A 22045-nucleotide genomic window follows, 5' to 3' on the forward strand; every position below is an offset into this window, starting at 1 on the left:
CATGCGGGTTTGGACCTTTCTTCGCCGCAGAAGCCGTTCCAAGTGGTCGCAGTGTAAGTGGGGATCTGGCCCCATCTCCTGCTCCTTGCTGAAGCTGCGTAGGACGGCTGAAACGTCCGCCATGTCCCTCCTCACTGGTTGTCACCTGGAGCTGGGCGCGCTGGAGGCTGTAGGCAGGTGCCCAAGGCGGCTTTTGTTACTTAGCTCCGCAAAACCGAAAGGCCTTGAGTTATAAGGGAAAGTGGGGGCCGTCATGAAGAAGGCAGAGAGGTTTAAAAACATCAGTATCCCAGGGCACTTCTGAAGGCAACTGTGTACTTATGTATTGCCAAGTAACTGACCCACCAGGAAAAAGGAACTGGTGACATGCTGGTGTGGTTGAAGTCCTTTTCATGCCGCAAAAGAGTTTCTATCGCGGGGGCCTGGGCGGCCTGTGCTGGGCTCAGCCGCCGGGAGCTGGGCGCTGCCATGGAAACAGTGAGCCCCGGCCTCGGCCCCGCCCCCCCGCCGCCGCCAGGGGGAGCTGCCGCCCCCCCGCGCCGCCGCCTTGCACCCGAGTGCAAACCTGGCGAGTTTTCCTTGAGAAGGGGAAACCGGTTGTTTTAAACTTTTGCAAAACCGCTCCTGCATGACCTGATGCAGGTGACTTGGTGCAAACAGGGGCGTGCATCTAGTTTTTATGCATAATCATCCTTTCCCAAATGACAGTAATGGCGTGTTTGGGAAATAACCTGCTAAATACATAGGCAGGAACAACCTTCTAGTTGTTCTTTCTAGGTCATGATTCACTTGCTCTTCGGGCTTTGGCAAAAGCTGAGTCACCTATTAATATTCAGCACTCTACATTCCACTTACACGGCCAGCAGGCTCCGCTTCTGACTCATAAAAAAAGAATAAACCACCGCTTTCTTATCTCTCTGGTTTTTTCCCTCCTAAAGATGCAGAATGAGCAATGTGGTGTGAGAGAGCAGGAGTTGTAAATGACCCGTGTTTGAAAATCAGTCCTGTTGCCCTAAGGAGAAACTCCGGTGGGTGCCGCCCCGCTGGGTGCTGCCTGGGCGTGCACGCCAGCTGCCCACGCTCCTCTCAGCCACAGCAGCATTGCAGAGGACTAGAAACATGTGGAGACTGGAGAGCTTCACCACGGTGGCAAAGGGTCCTCAAGGTCACGGTGGGCAGACTTTGCTTGTAGGACAACGTGTGCTGCCGAGGGGCCCGCTGGGCTGACTGCCTCTGATCCCTCAAAGTCGTGTCTGGCTTGTGGTCTCAGCCGTGAGTATCTTCGTGTTCTTCTTGGTTTGGGTGTCGAAATATGTTTTTGGATTTGACTATTTAATTACTTTCCATCTCAGTGAAGTGCCGCTGAACAAAGAAATTAACATACTTCTGCCTGGGCAAAACCCAGGCTTGTAACCAAGTAGCATCATGTGATTGTGGGGCTTTGACCACCTGATGGTGTTTTGAAGACAACCAGGAAAATCACCTGACAGATGGGGCTGGGAGTTATAGAAAGCCAGCCTTTGCTGTTAGTAGCTCTTTCTTGCTGACCAGATTAAGGAAAGTATGCTAGAGTGAGTGCTGGAAAGGTAATTGTGCCAAACCCTGAAGGAGAGAGATGGAGAAACAGAGGCAGAACGTCATGTAGGTACAGGCAGCTCTTTCTTTGCTTGGATCAGCATGTCTCAGCAGAGCACTTCGTCTGTTTCAGTTGTCTCTTGCCTAGGAAGAACAGCCACTTGGTGTGCTTACTCATTGGAGAGTTTGGGGGGGACGCTGGCTGTGGGGCCAAGGAAAGTGAGGCTCTGTTTCTGAGAAGGGGGGGCCAGAAGGGGTTCTGGGTACACAGGAGTGAGGCCAGGAGGCAAAGACAGAGGCAGCATTTGGAGCCGCTTTGGCCCCAGAGGAATTTAAGAGCACTTGTATAACCAAATGTGAGAGCCTGGCGAGCCCAGCTGAGATGGCAGTACATAACACTGTCACAGTTATACATACACCTCTGGCTGCTGCTATTAAGAAGGTCTGACAACAGCTTCAGGGCTATGGGCAATGCTTCTTTGCTACCTCAGAGATTTTACCCCCTGTTGGCAGAATAAAGTGACCATTCAGGTTGTAGTTTAATTGTTTGCTTGTATTCTGTCTTAATGATGGTCTGTTGTTCCTTAAGTGTTTTTTCTTGTGGGCACCATCATGGCTCCACGCCTCCAGAGAGCAGGTGAGGAGGGAGTAGAAAGCATTTTTGAGTTTGGACAGTGCCCTGCGCAGGTCAAGGAGTGATCTCACTTAGCTGGCATGAATCTGGGCACCGCAAGACACTGACTGTTCAGTCAAGCTCAGCATTGTGTCCTCTGACTAGTCTGTGTACAGGTGTTCGGTGTAGTGGTGAGCAGACCCGAGAGCTGCAGGGTCTTCCAGAGCACACTCTGGCTGGTCTGGCATTTCGTGCTGTCCTTCAGTCCTCCCATGTGCGTTAAGAGCTAGAAAATAATAAGGGGAGAAGAAAAGCAGCAGTGCTCCCAGTCTGTAGAACAGGTTGTGTAAAGTTTGGTGACAATCAGGGAATTGTGTGGCAGGGAACTAAGTGACTCGGTTGGTGATGAAACTCTCTGTGCAATATTGCTCATGCCCACTCCACCCTGCCAGGCATGATGATTCCCTCACCTAAGTTCTCCCCTCATTTTTGTATCCCCAGCCATCTGCGTGATTGTTCTAGGGCTGGTACCTTTGCCAGGCTGTTACCCTCTACAGGGCACAAGCTGGAGCAGCCTCTTCCTTCTTCTGAACAGTTCACTGATTGCCACTTGCCCGTAAGCAAGCTGTTCAAGAGGCTGGGGGCACTCTAGCACTCCTTCTCCCTTAGCTGCAATCAAACTCTTAATGTGTAGGAGATCTCAGATAAAAGGCAGAAATACAAAAGACTTATTTATTTTTCTGAAATTGGAGGGACCAGAAACATTATTATAAAATAATAACAACTCCATTATTTTTTAGAGTCATCATCCAAAATTTCTGTACTGTAGCAAACCTCCTCCCTTGGTGCCTTTAATCTAACTGGGAGGGGAGGTCAAAACTAAGAACACAGAAGCATTAGTATCATTATAGCAGTGCCTGGTAGCAACATTTTCATTAAGGACCTCTCAAGTGTTTTCACATAAGCTCTTATTTTAGATTGTAAAGCAGCTGTAAAATTCACCTCCTTGCTGATACTAGATACTTAATGTCTCAGACTATCAGCACTTCAGTCAATCAAATTTCTGGTTAAAGCAGAGTCCTGAAAATCTTCCCATATATTCTGATTTGAATTTGCATTTTTTATGGTCTTTGTGCTTTAAAATACAGAGTGGTTCTGAGTGAAATTATTTGTAATGTGCACACTCTACAGGTTTCCAAATTAAATGCAAATGAAACAGCTAGTATATTTGATTTGATATCTTAAAATTTTCTTTCCTGAAAAAAGGTGCTGAGAACACCCGATGGGTGTGGAGTACACACAGCCTCTCCTTGTTTTGAAGGTGGTAGGAAAGCCTCTTTAGTAGGGAGAGAATGTGAAGGTGGGACAGCAGGCAGTACAGAGCTAGCACAAAGAAGCCATTGAGTAGCCACAAAACAAGTGCACTAATAAGAAGAGGATAGTGTTTGCAGCTAGGTGAAAATCCATTGCCAAGCTGAGATTCGCGCACATGTTCATAGCTAGAGCTCAATGTCTGGGGGCAAGTTCTTTTATTTGCCTCCCTCAAAAACTGATAGATTATTTGCAGTATCCTAAAAGAACAGGGATTATGATCAACATCTTTAGGTTGCACAGCAAAGGAACTAAGGATGATATTAGTTTGTCTAAAGGTAGAGACCTACCGCATGCATGTCTCCATGTAAAGCTCAGCTTCACTTATAGCCATCTCAGTTTAGGCGCAGTTATCTGAAAGAGGCCATTTTAGGAAATACTCCAAAAATTCTGTCTGGGAACATTTTGAGAACCTGAAATCCAGCCAACAGGTACATTTTGAAAAACATCTGTATGGCATCAGTCAGAGCCCTCTTGAAAAATCCCCAAGCCTGCCTCTTCAGCAGAGACTCCTTCGAAAGTTTCTAAATTGTGCTAAAAGGTGGAGCTGGCTAAAGGACCCCTTGCGCAGTCATTTCAATAGGCCCTTATGGTCCAGTCTCATGGCCAAATTGTAAATGCCCCAGTGTCCTATCTGAGGATCAGTGAGGGAACACCCAGGTCGCAGGGAGTCCAGTTTGAAAACTACAAAAGGATTTGATTGTCAGTCAGTGTAAATCACTGTTATTGATTGATTCCAAGCCAGGTGGCACTAACCAAAGATTTGGCTGCTAAAAGTAGTTGGAGAGTATAAAGAGGTGGAGAGGAATTACTGCCAGTAGGATCTTTTAACAGGGGAAAAGGCTGATGTTCATACCTGCCTTTTCCCAGTGCTGCTGGAGTGCTCTGCAGTGATGTTAGAGCTATAGCTGTGTTCATGGTAATACTTGCCACTGGTACTTTTGTTTGGCTGCCCTGCCTGTTTGGAAGAGCAGGATCCCATTTGGCTGCCCTCCACGGTGGAATAGGCCATGATCCCAGCACCACTGCAAGCTGGTAGATGTGGAGGAAAATTTTCTTAGAAGCTGGTATAGAGATGCTGCATGTGCCTCCCTGCTGCCAGACCTGTTTCCAAATATTTAAACTGTGAAACAGCATGATACTGTAGCACTTGCCAATGGTGCAATTCATGCTGCTGAACAATTCACCTTCTGACATCAAGGAGGTAATTGTTCCTTGATGACACAGGTTGATCTGGTGTAGCTGGGCGCTCAACATTCATGTGCCTCCAAGACATGGTCTGTGGGTCCCCTTCTTCCTGAAAGGGGGCTGACTGAGGACCATGGCCTCTTCTCTGCTTTCTATAACTGTGAGAGGAACATCTTGTACCCACCTACAGTCTTTTTTCAACTCTGTCTTAGGACATATCAGGACATAAATCAGTAGATGGGCTGCTTTGCTGCTAGATCAAGAGGCTCTGGCATTCTTCATTTCCTCTGAGCAACTGATACCTTCTGTGTGTTTTTTTTTTTTTTTATCTTCACAAAGCAGAAGTGTTGGGCGTGGAGGAGGCATGCATGGCATGTATCTCTTGTAGAGGCCACTAAGTATCAAAGGCCAAATCCTGCTCAAGGATGTGGACCATTTCAATAGAGTCAAAAAAGCCCCGTTCTTCCATCCGAGAATGGACGCAACTTAGATGGCTGTGAATTTTGCAGCTGATTCTCAGACATGCTGTAACTAGAAGAATCACCAACTTTTGTTCCACTCCAATGAGATTTCAGAGCTATGTGCTGCTGCTGCTTACTAGTATCACCTTAATTAGGCCATGGGTTACACTTGAACAGCAGTAACATGGTAGTAATTACAGCAGAGTTTTGGTACAGAATGAACATGCTTCAGAAACCCTATTAAAGTAATTAGAAAAATGGAGTGGATTGAGTGCAGGTGAAACATCACAGATCTGTTATTAATGCCTTCTAGCAGGGATTGCTTTAATGGCAAGACCACTTTGAGAGGAATCAGAGAGCAAACTGTTGACAGAGTCCTTTATAAAAAGGTTACCTCGTGAAGCTGGCAGACAGCTAGTTTGTGGGGAGCTGATTAGTTCAATGTAAATAATCAGCGATGAATACAGCCTCCTTTTTTATTTCAGAATGATCGAACTCCCTGTGCCAAAGAACTGCACTCGAGGGAATCAGGAGGTATTGCTACGCAGTGCGAAACAGTGTCACCTGCCACGCAGAAAGCAAATGTATCAGCGTTGACAGGCCATGTCCAGTGGAGCGTATTGTAAGTGTGCGTGCTTCCACCTGCCTGGGGGGGTGTAGGAGAAGCGATGCCGTACATGCCCAGACTGTTGCACAGCCAGTCCATGGGCTCCTGCTGATGTAGCTATAGGGGCAGAAGTAGGACAGGCATTGTATGGCATACAATTGTTCCTGAAGCTGCTGTAGCGTGGAGAGCTACTGTAGTTAACATGTGGTTTTACATCCTAAAGGGGCATCACATTTATTGTCCTCCTTTATGCTGGAATGAAATAAGTCAGGAATTTAGGAACCTCCTTGTTGTTTTTTCTGTAATTTTTAATGTTTAAATATTACATAGTTTCTAATACTTAAATTTTAAAGTAGTCATAAACAGAGGTCAAGGTACCCTAGAAAGAGACACTGAATAAAATTTAATCATGCTGTATGCTAGCTCCATCAACATCATCATCTTAGTCTAATCCTTGCTTCTTTTTTCTTTTTCAATCTTCTTGGTTTTTCTGTCTCTAGTAATGTCTCTGTCACTTGTGTCTATCCCAATGGCTCTGATTCAGGCATGCTTTTGACGTATGAGTGATAACTAATCACAGTGTCGTTGCTGTGCTTTACACCTTTGGGAGCAGAGGAGAGTCCTGATGTAAGCTGAGTGTGCAAGATAAAGATCAAATGGAAAAAGAATAGACAGTATCCAAATGGGTTTCAATAAAGGAAGACTGAGCAGAAGTGGCTCTTAGGGAGGAAGTGGAGGAGAGGAGGGTTTCTTGATGTGAAGAAGATGAGTTTTCTAAAAGTAAGAGATGGCACTAGTATAATGTAGTTTACTGCTGCAGATGCAGAAAAATGTGCCTTTTAGGAAAGGTCTGAGAGCGTATGGAGATAAATGGGAGTGGGGAATAAAAGGAGAGCTGAGAAATACATGGACTTTAACAGATTTTCAGTAGTGTTAACATATAGTCACCGTCAGTTGTCATTTTTGCTTTTGGAAGGCAAAAGATTTCTCTGTCAGCAGACAGGAAGTAGGAGTTTGGCCTCACTGGTATTACGGGCTTTCTATGTGACACAGGCTGTTTGCTAGGCAGGCACTTTCTCCTGTTTTGAAGGCGGACGAGTAAAGAGCCCATCCCCACCACATCGCCTCTGATCTTTTACACAAACTAACCTACGGGTATTGTTTGTGCCTATGTGAATATTGGTCTGTGCTACATTATGTATGGCTCTGAGGCTTAGACGGAAAGCTTGTGAGCAGCAGAACGGCTGTGCGGCGGCAGCATGGGCCTCTGGAGAAGTTACACAGCCAAGTTGAGATCAGCTGGAGTAACACTGAGATCTCCAGCCTCCCATATTTCCTTCCCTGTAGGGAATTTCTGACAGCAGTGTCCTATGTAGATTTCCTGAAGGGAAAAACTCCAAAGAAACCAAACAAGAATGATTTAATATCTGTGTACAAAAGTATGATCCAGACTTTTGCAGGCTTTGAGAGGCAAGGGAGAAGTTATGGAGATGAAATTTCTGCAGTGGAGTTTGAAAGGTGGGGAAGATGATTCTGGTAGTCTGGTCTATAGTTAGATTTGGTTTAATTTTCAAATATAAAATCCTGAAAGTCAGGTCTGTCCTTTACATGCAAGTTCTTTATTGTTTCCTATATCCCTTGGGTAAGAGGTAGGTTAAAGCAGTGATACCTGCAAACTGTGAGCTATAAGGTAATTTTCTCTTTATTTTATAACTTGGAGATTTTGTACATGTGAGTTGGCCGAAATAAAAGGTCAGTGTTTATATATGGGATTATGCATTCTGGTTGCCTGTGACAGCAGGGGACCTGACTCAGTAACCCAGGAATTCCCTCCCAGCCATATATTCTGAAATGAGAATAGAGATGTGATTTTAAACTCTGTAACTTATTGCCTGCCTCCTTGTTTAGAGTGCTTTGTCCAGTTACTGCCAAGTTATTGGTCAAAGTTTGCTAAAAGAGAGTTCAAAATGTATGCTCTCACCTCTGCTTTTGTCTAAACTGGAACAAAGTGAAAATTGTTCATTTCTATTTCAAATTTTCCCATCGCTTTAGAATGTTTGAACATATGTAGCTATTTGAAAATTTTAGAAAGACACAGTGATCTGATTTCTGTTTACACTAACGTCACAATACCCTGTATTGACGACATAAATGGGCTTTAAAATGTCTGTAAATGTACATGTAAAACTTACATGCATAAATACTGATTTACTATCTGTAAGGCCCACTGTTGCAAAACAGTAATAGTGTAAGTTATACACATGCCTACATTGAAGGGGACTTTACCCAGGGCCCCTATGAACTTCTGAGTGGCTTCACCCCCTTCTTCCTGACTTCAAACTGCCTTTTCCTTCCCTTGATTGCATCTGCTTTCGGGTCTGTGCGAGTTATCTGAGAGTATGGGTTATTCAAGGGTTAAGGTAATATATAAAAAATGTAATAGAGTTAGGGAACGTTTAAGCAAACTGGACATGGACAAGTTCATGGGACCTGACAGGATGCACGCATGAGTGCTGAGGGAGTTGGCTGATGCCATTGGAAGGCCACTCTGTTATCTTTGAAAGGTCATGGCAACTGGGAGAGGTTCATGAGGACTAGAGGAAAGCAAATGTCACTCCTGTCTTCAAGAAGGGCAAAAAGCAGAATCTGGGTAACTACAGATCGGTCAGCCTCACCTCAGTCCCTGGGAGGTGGAGTAAATAATCCTGGAAACCATTTCCAGACATATGAAGGACAAGAAGGCCATCAGGAGTAGCCAGCATGAATTTACAAAGGGGAAAGCATACTTAATGGACCTGGCAGCCTTCTACAGTGAGATGACAGGCTTAGTGGATGAGGAGAGAGCAGTAGATGTTATTATTTTGACTTTATTAAGGCTTTTGACATGGTCTTCCATAACATCCTCATAGACAAGCTGACAAAGTATTGGCTAGATAAAGGGGACAGTAAGGTGGATTGAAAACTGGCTGAACTGCTGGGCTCAGAGAGTTGTGATCAGTAGCACAAAGTGCAGCTGGAAGCCAGTCACTAGTGGTGTCCCCCAGGGGTTGATACTGGGTCCAATGCTGTTGAACATCTTCATTAATGACCTAGATAATGGGGCAGAGTGCACCCTCAGCAAGTTTGCAGAGGATACAAAACAGGGAGGAGTGCCTGACACACCAGATGTTTGTGCTGCCATTCAGAGGGACCTTGATGGGCTGGAGAAATGGGCTGACATATAATGTATTATGTTGAGCTCATAGAGCTCACAAAGGGAAGTGCAGAGTCCTGAAGCTGGGATGGATTAATCCCATGCACTAGTAGCCAACTGGCTGGAGAGCAGCATTGCAGAAAAGGACCTGGGGATCCTGATGGACACAAAGTTGACCATGAGCCAGCAGTGTGCTCTCATGGCAAAAAAGGCCAATGGCCTCCTGGTCTACGTAGGAAGAAGCTTGCCAGCAGGTTGAGGGAGATGATCCTTTCCCCTCTGCTCAACACTGATGAGGCCACACCTGGAGTGCTGGGTCAAGTGCTGGGCTCCCCAATACAAGAGACATGGATATACTGGAGTGAGTCCTGCAAAGACCGAGAGGATGACCAAGGGCCCAGAGTGCCTGTCATATGAGGAAAGGTTGAGAGAGAGATGGAATGTTTAGCCTGGAGAAGAGAAGGCTTGGGGGGGGATCTCATCAATCTGTATAAATATCTGCTAGGAGGTTGCAAAGAAGTTGGAGCCAGTCTCTTCTCAGTGGTGTCAGTGAAGGACCAAGGAGCAATGGCACAAACTGAAACAGGAATTTCTGTCTGAACATAAAAAAATATTTTTACTATGAGGGTGATTGAACACTATTACAGATTGCCCAGCGAGGTCTTCACTCTTGGAGAGGTCTCCGTTCTTGGAGATGCTCAAAATCCAACTGGACATGGTCCAGGGCAACCTGCTCTAGGTGACACTGCTGTGAGCAGGGTTGGACTGGATGATCTCCAGAGATGCCTTCCAACCTCACCTGTTCTGTGATTTTGTGATAACAGTATCACACATCCTACTGAAAGGTTATCCTCACTGTGTTACAAGAATGAGGTATTTCAGTTTGTCTTAACTGCTTCTGTAAACAACACACATGCAGACAAAGCCCACTGTAACACAGAAAGTACCTACTTAGTAGGGTGGTACACTATAACTATATAGTTTTATGTTTCCAGGTTTGCTGGGCTTAGATATGTGTGCATTGGCAAACAGATGAATCGTCTGAGATGTTACTGACTAATAAATCATTACGAGCTTGTTACAAGTTATTGTCAGTATTTCTCTGCTGGGGGTCAGGCTGCCGAGGAAAAGGGCTGTGTGAGGGAAACATGGCAATGGTAGCTCACTCAGAAAGTCTAATCCTCACTTTGGCTTGGCAGTCATAGGGACTGAAACTGTATTGTGACTTCTGCTCCATCTTCCTCAACATTTTGTTTGTTATAACAAAACTTTAAAGATATCAAATTTAGGACTTGAATCAGGAAACACATCACAGCTGTGTAACCATCTGGGGGATGGATCAGGCCATATACTCAGTTGTAAATATTTGCAGAATTAGAGCTGTATCTATCATGGATCTTTAAAAAATACTTACGGAAATGTCTTAAAATCAGCACAAGTAAAATGGCTTGTTAGTAAGGGCTATTGTCAGTAGTGTGAGATTAAATAGCAAAGGATGATGCAATACTGGAGATTCTCTAGAACCTCTACTTAATTTCAAAATTTCTTATCCCAGTTTTTCTAAAGGTTTGGGTTTTTTTTAATAAAAAGCATGTAATATTGACTGTAGATATTACCTGACCACTGCAGCATGCTTTCAATCATAGTCCTTTCCTAAACACAACACAAGGAGAAATGAGATTTCTGTTTTCAGGACTGTCATTCTGTCATTTGTTGTAAGCTGTAAATTTATTTAAATTTTCAAATTAGTTAAAGCCCAGCAGAATTAATAAAACAGGTTTGGCTTTTTAAAAAACACATTCATCATCATTTATACCTGCCTTAATATGTAGATAGCAATAAAAAATGATTCAGTCTTCAGTATATTCATTTAGTAATTATAATAATTCACTGGGCTAAAAGTGTTTAAAGGAAATTAAATGTGCAAGTAATATGCCTCATGACTATGCAACAAAGTAAGAAATTTTCAAATCATACAGTTCTTAAGCATGTGTGGTAGTTCACTGTTCTGTATTATCTATTTAGAAATCACTGTCACAACTCTTATTAATGTATGAGGTAGAAAATAAATGTATAATAATTTCTTTCAACTTCATAATTTTTTAAAACATTGCTTTTAAACTCTCTATTATCGCATGCAAAATGACAAAGTCAGTTCCACTTAATTTATTTCATATGTTATTCCATCAGCATCACAAACAGTTCATTGTTACATAGCTCTCTAGATAATGAGTTCAAGATACCCTTTCCTTTGCAACACTTCATCTGTGTGCCACACTTCATATTGTGCAATCATCTGATGAGGAAGGGAAGCAGTTAGCCTGAGGTATTAAAACAAAGTAGCGGCCATGGAAAAACACAGGTATTATCCCATAATGACAATGGACTACTTGGAGGATGACAAGAAGAGGAAACGATGAAACTAATCAACAGATCATTTAGGAAAAAAAAAAAAAAAAAAAGAAACAGTTTAACTGCCCTCCCTAATCAAGGTGCTACACATCACCACCAGTATTCTTTCCCAGTTTGGGAAGCTTCTTGACAACCATCAGATTTCCACAAAAGGTGCTGGATAAAATTAAGTAAGCTCTGCCTATAGAATCCTGTAGTTACAGGAGCTGCTGGAACAAACATTAAACTGAGTTTAACAAACCACTTACTAGCTATCCAGTATACTTTAAAAATGTCTAAAGCAACCTAGAAATTAACTAGAAAGGTACCTAAGCATGTTTAAAATTAGATTGAAGTCAGTTGAATTGCTTGTATAGGTGAAGTATGTGTTTTGCTGCACTGGCAACATAGTAATCACATAGAATGCATTTACCAAGAAACACTGTGATACTTCTGTCTACCAAGCAAATGCGAATACCCTGTGCCCCCCTCTTACACACCCACTGAAGCGTATGTTCATCATCTGATAATTGCAATGTAAAATAGCAGCAACTTGGTTTCAGATAATTGTGGTGAATATAACATGAGGGTTTAAATGCAATTATAGAAAACATTATCAGAATCTGGCTTCAATATTTGGGTTTCTATTCTTTTCATTTCTCCTGTGGCAGCTCTGGACTGGTTTTCAAGATGAGAGGAAACAGGGTGTGGTTCTGATGTAATAACATTGTTAGCACTTTAAGCATACTGCTCTGATCCAAACACGTCGATGCTTACAGCAATCTGACAGTTCGATTCCGCAGTTTTCTGCAACGTCATTAGACATAATTCGCTGCACTGTTCCTTCCTCTCAGAGGGGCAGGCTGCTTGGAAGGCTGAGAAGGCATCTAGTCAATTTGCTCAAGTTAAATATGCTACTTTGAATAATTTTCTGTCCTTGAGACCAGTTTTCAGGGGATGTTCCCATGAAAAGTTCGGCTCAACTGAGCCCGCAGGCTCAAATGGTGTTCCTAATTATAACAGTAACATCAGCTAAATCTGAAAAATATATATGCCAGGTCTGTGTCTATGTCACTTGAAAAGAAAAGCAGCTGTTAAGTAAGAAAGGCTGAGACATAGCTCATAAGCCAATGAAGTAAGACAAATAAAAAAAATTAGTTATAAATTTTACTGGCATTTCATATGGCCACGAGTATCATCTTTACAAAATCAAAGTCAATAGTGCAGTTTCTGTACTCTGTTTCTCTGCAGAGAGCAGAAACGTCTACCTAAGTTTTAGAGAACTTCCTGCAACAGCATAATACACTTGAACTATACAGGAAAACAAACTTTGTCAGGAGCAAACAAAAATGTATAGCTGCAACTAGTAAACCTTTGGTAGTGTAAAACTAAGAGCAAGAGAAACTCTCATGGATAGGCAATATAACAACAATATAATAGGCAATGTGGAAGTGTCATAAAATATGTCCAGCTTTTCGGGAGGAGTTTGTGAGAATTTAGGACCAGTTGTAGCAATGCACACAAGTCAAGTTTAGGCATACTCTGAATACATGAGAAGCCCAGTAGGCATGAATGGACAAGATATAATAGTATAGTACAGTATAATATAGTATAATATTGGTCTGCTTTTCTGAGGATCTGAAAACTGCCTGCTGCCATTAACTTGACTGGAGGCTGAGGATTCTTTTTATTTCACAGGGTTTTTTGTCTTCTATTATATTGATGTACAGTTGGTTGAAAAATAGAAAAATTGTGAGCAATTTAGAGAAACAGTCCTATGTTCTGGCAAGCTTCAGTGCTGGTTCTGGAAATTTTTAACAAGAAAATGCTCCTCATATTCCATTGCCTGTAAGAGGTATAATAGCAGTCTGCTTTTGACAACATTATTCTTTCTTTTTTTTCTTTTTCTTTCTTTTTTTTTTTTTTGGTAACAGTACATCTCTGCATGTTCAAAGCACTGCAGAAACACCAAGGCTTTTTGTTTACCTTTTTGTCAGGATCTCCGCATTGAACAGTGTTCATAACTTTTAAAACATAATAATACATATCTGAATTATATGAATAATACAGAGAGTAAACTATTATTCATAAACACTTTAAGGAAAGTTCTTTCATGTCACTTTGCCATTAGCATACAAATACTGTGCTGGGAAGCTGTTGAGATTCTTATCTCAACAAAACACTACTTCTCATTAAGATGAGCAGTCCCGTTAAAATCACATTTCTAGTGAGCAGGAAAAACAACAACTTCAAATAACTATGCTTTTCTGTATGAATTTATAATAAAAACTAAATTCACAGAGTACATAGATTGCCTTCATGAAGTCAGTGGCATTACTCAAAAGCTTGCAGTTAAGCATGGATTTATAGGCATGTTTAATTAGGGTCCTGAACAATAATCTGCAGGATCAAGCACAGTTTATACTCCCTGTGGTGCCAACTGCCACATTCCAGTACCTGCGTGACTAGCTGCATGTGTATCACCATGGCCAACCTAAAAATGTGAATACTTAATCAAATTGCTCCCATGAAAGCTTGTTTCTTGTGGCAAAACTGATTAATAACCTAAGGAAAAAAAAACAGATTAGTTTCTATTTCTATGCAGGTATTTTAAGGGGGAGCATTTGAACTACTATTTGTAATAAATATTGCAAGGAGATGAAAATGGGATTTAGGTGATGCAGATGATTAAAACAATGTCCAACATTTAATTGATTTTAACAGCAGCGAAAAACATCAAGACACAAATTCTCAGGTTCCCCAGATAAACATATCCTGCTCATTCTCTGATAGGAGTTTTATGAAATCGTTGGGATGGTTTCAGCCCTGTTATAAACTGTCAACATTATTTCTATTTCTGATAAAATCTATATCTATTTTTTAAAATATGCTGATTTATGAACAGTTTCTTTACTGGTTAGTCTAACGAAGTCAGAGTTACAATAGAAGTGTAAGATGTTCTCAGAATACAAATTAATAGATAGTCTGGATTTTATTAAAAGGTAGGAAAATTAAGGACTATGATCAAAGCTGTTTTTCATACTTTGAATTCTACTAGGAATCATGGGAGGTCCTCAGTGAACACGTCCCTACCCTATAGATATTTATACTTGTGTTTAGTTGCATTCATGTGAACAATATTGTTTTATTTTCTGGGAAAATGGTCAGCATAAAATTAAGCACATACATGTAAGTTTTTAGAAACAACCTCTCCATTTAAGCCATCAGAGGGCTGTTTTGGGACTCTCTTTTATTATTTTGTCTATCATTCTCTACTTACCATTTCTAGATTTTTAACATCTGTTAACATCTTCCCCACGTAAGTGTTGTGTTATTTCATGCAAATAATAAGTTTTTACAGGAACACAGATTCATGAAATAGGCTGACTGATAATAAAAATCTCTACACTCTTCAAGCTTTTTTTGTTAAACATTCCACCCCCCCACCCCGACCGAATCCCATATTAGCACTTTGTGAGGCTGCCAAATTCTGCCCCTGTTTTTATTCAGTTACATACAGGGTGCATAACATTTTGGATATAATAATTACTCAGAACTTGCAGAAGAAAAAAAGTTAAGCTACAGTAATGGTGTCTTAAGTTTGGGTGGCAAACAGATTTTAGGGATGTCAAGTTGTCTACCACTCATCCTTTCTTCCTAATGAGAGAGGCTCAGGAAGGAGGACCAATTTTTTCTTTCCTAAGAGTACACTGGGTAATGATACAGACACAGGTACCAGATTGCAGAGATGATCTGCAGTGGTCTGAAATCAAACTTTGAAATGATGTTTAACTGAGTCCCAGATGCAGCTGTGACATCAGTTAGATTTAAGGGGAAACACAAGTGAAGATACTCGCTACAGGTCCACTTGAAAAGCCCGAAATCAGAGGTGTTTAGGTGGCAATAAGAAGGAAACAAATGCATCGTTAATATTTCCCTGGGAGTAATAAAAATCCATTAGCTTCTCTGAAAGAGATAGAGTTACTGGTCATAGAATGAAAGGTATGAAAGCTTCTAAGCTGTCTAAATCACTACAATCTAAATCATATCTAAGATGACCAACTGGAAAATGAAAACCTAAGTCAGGCTATTATATTGGAAGACCTTTCTGACTTAAACATTTTTGGACCAAGTCAGTAAGTTAAAAGACAGTAAGAGATTCATGCTCGTGAAATGCCAGGAGATCCTCTACAACACAGAGACGGAAGCCATTAGCGATTAAGGATCTTGAAACTGACTCTGTGGACATGTGAGCAAGTCCAGTTCTGTAAGAAGAAAAGATGTTTGAATAAGAACGGAACAGTCTGAAATAAAGGACCCCAGATGTTTGAGAAAGGCTTTAAAAACCACTGGGAAGCTACTTTAATGGAGATGAAGACCATAGCAAACAAGTGCTGTAAGAGAGGAAGTTAGACATAACGGATTAGTATTTTAATGGAGGCCTGCAGCAAAGAAGAGCCCTTTGGGGCTGTGATGGAAGGATGAGGAGCCACATGTAGGGAAGCCGAGCTCAGAGGAATCTGGAAAGGAGAAAGTAATACTCAAGTATTGAATTAGCTTTCAGGAAAGCTCTACAGTAGAGTTACAGAAGTGAGAGAAAAACAGAAAGGATGTCATGGGAGTAAGGCAACATAAGACAGAGGGATCTGAGAAAGGATATTGGAGGAGCAAGGAGAACAGAGGGACTCTAGAGGTTGACAAAATCAAGAAAATCAGTGGGAAATTAAGGAAACAATAACTTCGGTGTGACTCAGGTAAGAATAGAGAAGCACAGGGGAAATTCTGAAGTGTAATGGCTGCAGGACCTTGCCATTGTAAAGGGTCATGACAAGGAAGAAATTACAAGGAAAAAAGGATCTTCCAAATGGGGCTTTCCCCAGTCAGCAGAGGAGCAATTTCAGAACAGGGCACTAGCAAAATAGATTTGATGCTATTATAAAGGATTAAAAGACAGAGAGATGGCACAAATGGGGCACACTTCTTCACCTCTTACTCCTGGGTCCTTCAGTTTTTCTTGCACATTTGTAAAACTCTATTTTTCTTTTTTAAAATAATGCAGAGAAAAGTTGTGTGGAGGAAGGGAAGACTGCCTAGAGGAGGGCAGAGTCACTTAGCAATTTATGGCTACTTCTTGGGAAGTAAAGAAGCAATGGACTATCTGGACTCTACCAGAGGAATGGATGAAGATAGCATACCTATCTCACAGGATCACTATGAGGATCATTTAGTTAACCTCTATGCAGAGCTGTGAATATGTGTAGTTTTAAAGTTAATATTCATATTAAACTCTTTCAGTCATAGAACTCTCCACTACATCTAGGAAGAAGAAAATATTTTTCATAGACTACCAAAAGTAAATAATAAAGGTATGTTTTGGAAACAAATGAGTTGGTTTTGCATGAGGAAATAAACTGAGCCGTTTACTCACACTTTTAACTTACTGTCTTTATTTTACACGTTATGGAACATTATGACCGCCAAGTGAAGCATTCAGAAATTAGACAATGCCAGAATTAAGGTTGCTGTCTTAATTCAGCTCCTAAATGTGGCTATCTGTAGAAATGATAAAGTCTTATTATGATGTTAATAACATGGTATATTTCCATAGGACTTGTACAATACATAGGCTGGATAGTGCACACCAGATGAGTGGCTATTAAATATTTTAGTATTTACCGTCTATGGTATGACCCTCTTCCTTATTTACAGCATACTGTTCCATTCCTGCTCTGAACCCAAAATGTAGTAACGCTTTTCACATGCTATTTAGCTCTACAGTATCTCATGTTTACTTCACAAAGTTATCTTTTTTTTTTTAACCGGCATACCTGTGAAAGGTGGAGAGGGGATTATCCCCCTTTTCTACAGGCAAAAGTTGAGACACTGAGAAATTGTCACAGATGCTACTAACTCTGAGTGTGTAATATGAGACACTTAATGCCTTGTTCTCCAGAATACTTTGTATACAAAGGACTATATTCTGCTTAGAGCATCTCTCCTGTTTATGTTAGTTACAGCTGGGAATGTTCAGTAAATCTGCAACCAGATCCTAGGCCATCTAGAAGATGAAGATTATATCCATGTGAAGTTCCAAGGCAGTGATTTGCCTGTACATGGTGTAGGAAGTTTGTAGCAGAGATAGGAATAAATCTAGCTTAAAGGTCAGTGCTCGCTTGCATTATCCATAAAATCACTTTGGCTTTTCCTTTATCTTGCTCAGTCACTGTAAATCTAAATTCCACAAAAATTAGGTATGAGCCCTGCACACAACAACTGTTTTAATGCATGATCTGGTTTTGTTCTAAGGCCACATCCATCCTGGGCACAGAACAAAAGAGGGGAAAGAGAGGGATTTATGGAGAAAATGACACTTTAAATATGTTTAAATGATTTATCAAAATGTCAATGGATAGGCATAAAATGAACTGAATTAATAGTGGTTGTACAGGAAATGTTACTTCTACTACATTCTAACTTTTAAGTATCTAATTTTGCAAGCTTGCTAATATTTTCACAGTATTTTTGCATTGAATTTCCAATGTTTCCCCGATGTCCTCTAATTCTTATCTCTTCCGCATCTGAGTTAAGCATCTTCTTGCTCATGTGCCCAGCAACAGAAACACAGAAAACATAGGAGTATGATCCATATTCTGAAAAGGAAGGTGGACCTTACACCAGAATGCAAAAGACATTCAAAGCCTTACAGTCTGCATATTCTCCACACACAAACTCTGGAGAGAGTTTAGCTACCAAAGAACTAACATACACACATGTGAGTTGCAATGTTCAAAGGCTTATGAGTAGGCAAATTTTTTCATAGAGTCAATAAAACAAATGCTTCTGACAGAAATGACAAATCCACTTTCATTTACCATTCAGGGTACCATTTCAGTCCCTACTGAAAAGCATTTATGGGCAAATGTTCTCTTTAATCTCACCCCTGGAAATGAGTGGCGTTTTTTCATTTTTCACACACACAGAAAAGAAATCCAGTATGAATGCCTATTCTGGAGTGCTTCATCTTTTGCAGCTGAGGCTTGATTAAGTTTTGAGCAACCACAAAGAAACTAACAGTAACAGGTGCTGCTATTTGTACTGCTTGGACCACAACAACATTTTTCTTCTTCTCTGTTGGTCCCTCTTACTGCTAATGTTGCTCGAACTTCCTAGTTTTTTTTTTTTTATTTGCTTTTACTTTAACAGATTTTTCAGTTCAGGATGAAATCTTCCATTCTAGGTGTTTGCCTCCAATTCAGTTGAGTCCTACTGGGTTAGCCATTTTCAAGAATGAGACTGAGGAAAAAAACAGTTCTTCGGGTCCTTTCCACACTTTCAGTGAAATTCCAGAAACCCACATCCTGGGAACAGGAACTACAACTTTGTCAAGGAGTGGCTTTTGTACAATATGCCTTCTAGTGTCTCCATGAAAATCAGCTTGTAGGTAGTCAGTCGGCACATACTCCACGGAGAGTTCTTTCAGCTGAGCTTGTAAATTCTCCAAAGACAGTGAGCCTAACTCCATTCCCTTGCAGATCTTGTATGTGTTAACATGGGTTTTAATTAAATATACTCCCTTTGGCCTGAAGCTACATAGGTGAAATTGGACTAAGTTTGTAATGGCTGCTCTCAGGCACAGTAACTATTTCTGCTTACTCTCATGGCTCCCTTTCCTCTTTCCCTTGGACATTATTGAACAAAAAAAATCTGATTCAAATGCAGAAGGTAAAAAAATACAAAGTGAGGGGAATGGAAAGGAGTCAATAGAATCAAGAATTCTGGTGAGCTTACGAGTGAATGAGGAATGGAAACTGGCTGGAAATTGGAATCAGTGTCTGACACTGGCTGCATGAGAAAAGCAGGAATGTGAACCAGTTTGGTAAGCAGGATTGAACATAGAGGTAGGAAGGAGGGAGAAGAGGAAGAAAGTCCTGAGGAGGACATGGAAAACAAGGAGTTGGAGGGCAAAAGAAGAGCTGGAACAGGCTGAGAAAAGACACTGAGATTAGGGAACTGTATCTTTAAGAAGCATTCACAAAAGTTGGTTAGAAATTGTTGTGCTGTGCAGCACCTCATGCAATACTGGACACTGAGTGAAACATCCTTTAACCAGACTCCTTGGCTTCCATTTCTGAACAGCAGACAGAGAGCCACAGTGTATGCATGGAAAACTCCCTGCAGCGTAGCATAGTCTTGCAGCAACATGCTTCCTAAGTCCCTCCAGGTTCCTCCAATAAACTAGGTGTAACTCAGACTAATATTCCTCCCTCTGAGATCTAATTCATTTATCCCTTGTTGGTTCCAAAATTCTTCAGCCTTCCTTTTCTAAAGATGATTGAAGCAGACTTCTCTAGCCTGTCACTGTATAATTTTTGCAACACATTTACTGTATGTCTCTCTCTGCTAAAGTCAAGAAGCAGCTGATCTTATTCTATACATCCATTTACTTTCTGGGGCTCCACAACGATAACAAAAGGGATGGCAGGGAATGAAAGGGGGAACCTGGTCTCAGTCTTCACTGTGGCTAACTGGAGGTTAGTCCACTGTAACTGGAGGGAGGCAGACTGACACTGAATGCCAGACTGACACTGAATTTGGAGGCTGGATGAAGACTCAGATGCAGAAAACTGGCACTGTTTGGGCAAAGAGTTGGAACTGTGTGTAAAGGAGATACTGCTCATTAGAAGGGTCTGTGACTTGGGACAACCATGCATACTTGGGTGGAAAGATGGAGCCTGGGACTCAGGAGTGGAAATAGGAAAGCAAGGAAAATGAGAAAGGGATAAACAGCTGGGATGGGGACAGACTGAGGGCAGGCCAGGTTGGAAGGAATGAGTGGAATTGGTGAAACATGAAAAAAAGTGAACAGAATGTTTTTTTCTACGATTAGAATGCAACCCTCTTCAGATCCTGGAGTAAAACACACAAACTCCTGAGCTGGGAATACTGAAAGAGGTTAGGACTGTGTGGCAAAAATAACCTATGATCATCTACTTAAAGATGATATCATAATGGATCTGCAAAATGGAGCTAAACAAATTAATTTAGGCTGCTCTTTCTGGCATTTCCTAACTTTGAAGTGCTTCACTTTGCAACATTAATAAAGCTGTTTAAAGTAGTGTAGAGACTACACATATACACTCTAAATGTACAAATAGTCTCAGTCTCAAATAGGTGTTCTCTATTTGTTTCATAATGAAATTCAATTATCCTTTGATATTAAATATGGATTGGGTTTGTATGAGTCCTCCTTTCATTTTTTTTCCTCTTTTATAAAATTTCCTAATTGTAAAAGTGCACCATAATGTAGTTTGCCAGCTGTAATTATGATTTCTAGAATAGTCCCAGGTGCCTGCACATTAATTATGACTTATTATTCATATATGCATTAATTGATCATTCATTTTGTAATTACTTTGAAAGGATCTAGCCCATCAGTGCTAGCTTTGTACAAACACACAAAGAATAGAGACCTATTTGAAAGACTTTCAGTATAAGTTGTTGGTCCTGGAAAGATAAGCGAGCCTTACTTTTTCAGGTACTAAGACTGGTCCTGTCGAAGTCAAGGGCAAGAAGCCAAGCATGCGTGTAAATTTCTCTAAGAACAAAAATATTCTGTAACATTTGCTACTGTGGGTAGCACCATGGGAAGGTGCGTAAATCTAGGATTCAAGCTTTGCCATCTCTGAATTTCAAAATTTTTGAGTTAGCATTCTCCTGAATAATAATTTTACTGTATATTTTGAGATCTTTTTACAAGCTGTGTCCTATTCACTAGTATTTCTTCACAACCATGAAAACTAGACTCATAAAGCCATTTGATTCTAAGAACTAGGAATTAAAGCAAAAGAAAGTATTTCAAGACTTGTGATAAAGGCAGAAGAAGTGGCAAGACTGTGGATGCTGCAGCTGGTTCTATGTGGCCAAATCTGATTTCAAGTTCTGATTCATTCTAGGAATACTCCTCATCATATGAACCATTTAGCATTTGTTTGTTTTTGCTTTTAAACACAGTCTTCCTTTTGTATGATCACTTCCTATACATTCATTTCATCCATGCAGTGTACTACATAAGCACCTTTTATAATCCCTATAAAACCTTGCTTTACAATCTTTCCCTACTTTTATCTCTTTTTAAATGTCTGTATTTTTATACAACTCTTAATTTTTTTGAACTTGCTGTATTACTTAATGCTTTTTGAGGTAATGGCTAAAAAAAGAGTAACTCGGATATTCCAGCTTAATCCTCTGGTCTTTGGGAAGGTCTGTTTTCTCTATTCTTTCAACCTTTTATACCATGTACATCACTGACTGCATTATTAGAGGTTAATGAAAATGTATTAACCTTGTGATTATTTAATTGTCTATATTCAGTGGATTTAAATGCTTTACTAGCTATTAAATGTTTCCATGAAGGGGTTGCATTTATAGAGGACTTTCACATCTTCTGTTATATAAAAAGATCCAGTCTTGTACATCTCCTCAAGAGGCTCTGTAGTGGCCTGGAAGAACCAGGCTTCTCTAGGCTTAAACAGGCATGAACCAAAATTTCTTAGCTTCCTATGGCCACCCAAAAGATGCTAGTGAAGCAGCGCAGCTGGCTCCTGCATTGTGGATAGGCAGAGCCCTGTATCGACTTTCATTGAGGT

The 22045-nt window shown here is 40.9% G+C and overlaps 1 long non-coding RNA gene across 1 annotated transcript; it reads left to right on the top strand.

The window, feature by feature from the left end:
* Positions 1–1002: 1002 nt before the first annotated feature.
* LOC135328674 (uncharacterized) lies at positions 1003–17067 on the top strand. Its single transcript, XR_010389634.1, has 3 exons — positions 1003–1272; positions 5694–5830; positions 16459–17067. It is a non-coding gene; the product is annotated as an uncharacterized LOC135328674 (long non-coding RNA).
* Positions 17068–22045: the final 4978 nt, after the last annotated feature.

This window comes from Dromaius novaehollandiae, chromosome 1 (genome assembly GCF_036370855.1).
Source record: "Dromaius novaehollandiae isolate bDroNov1 chromosome 1, bDroNov1.hap1, whole genome shotgun sequence".
NCBI lineage: Eukaryota > Metazoa > Chordata > Aves > Casuariiformes > Dromaiidae > Dromaius > Dromaius novaehollandiae.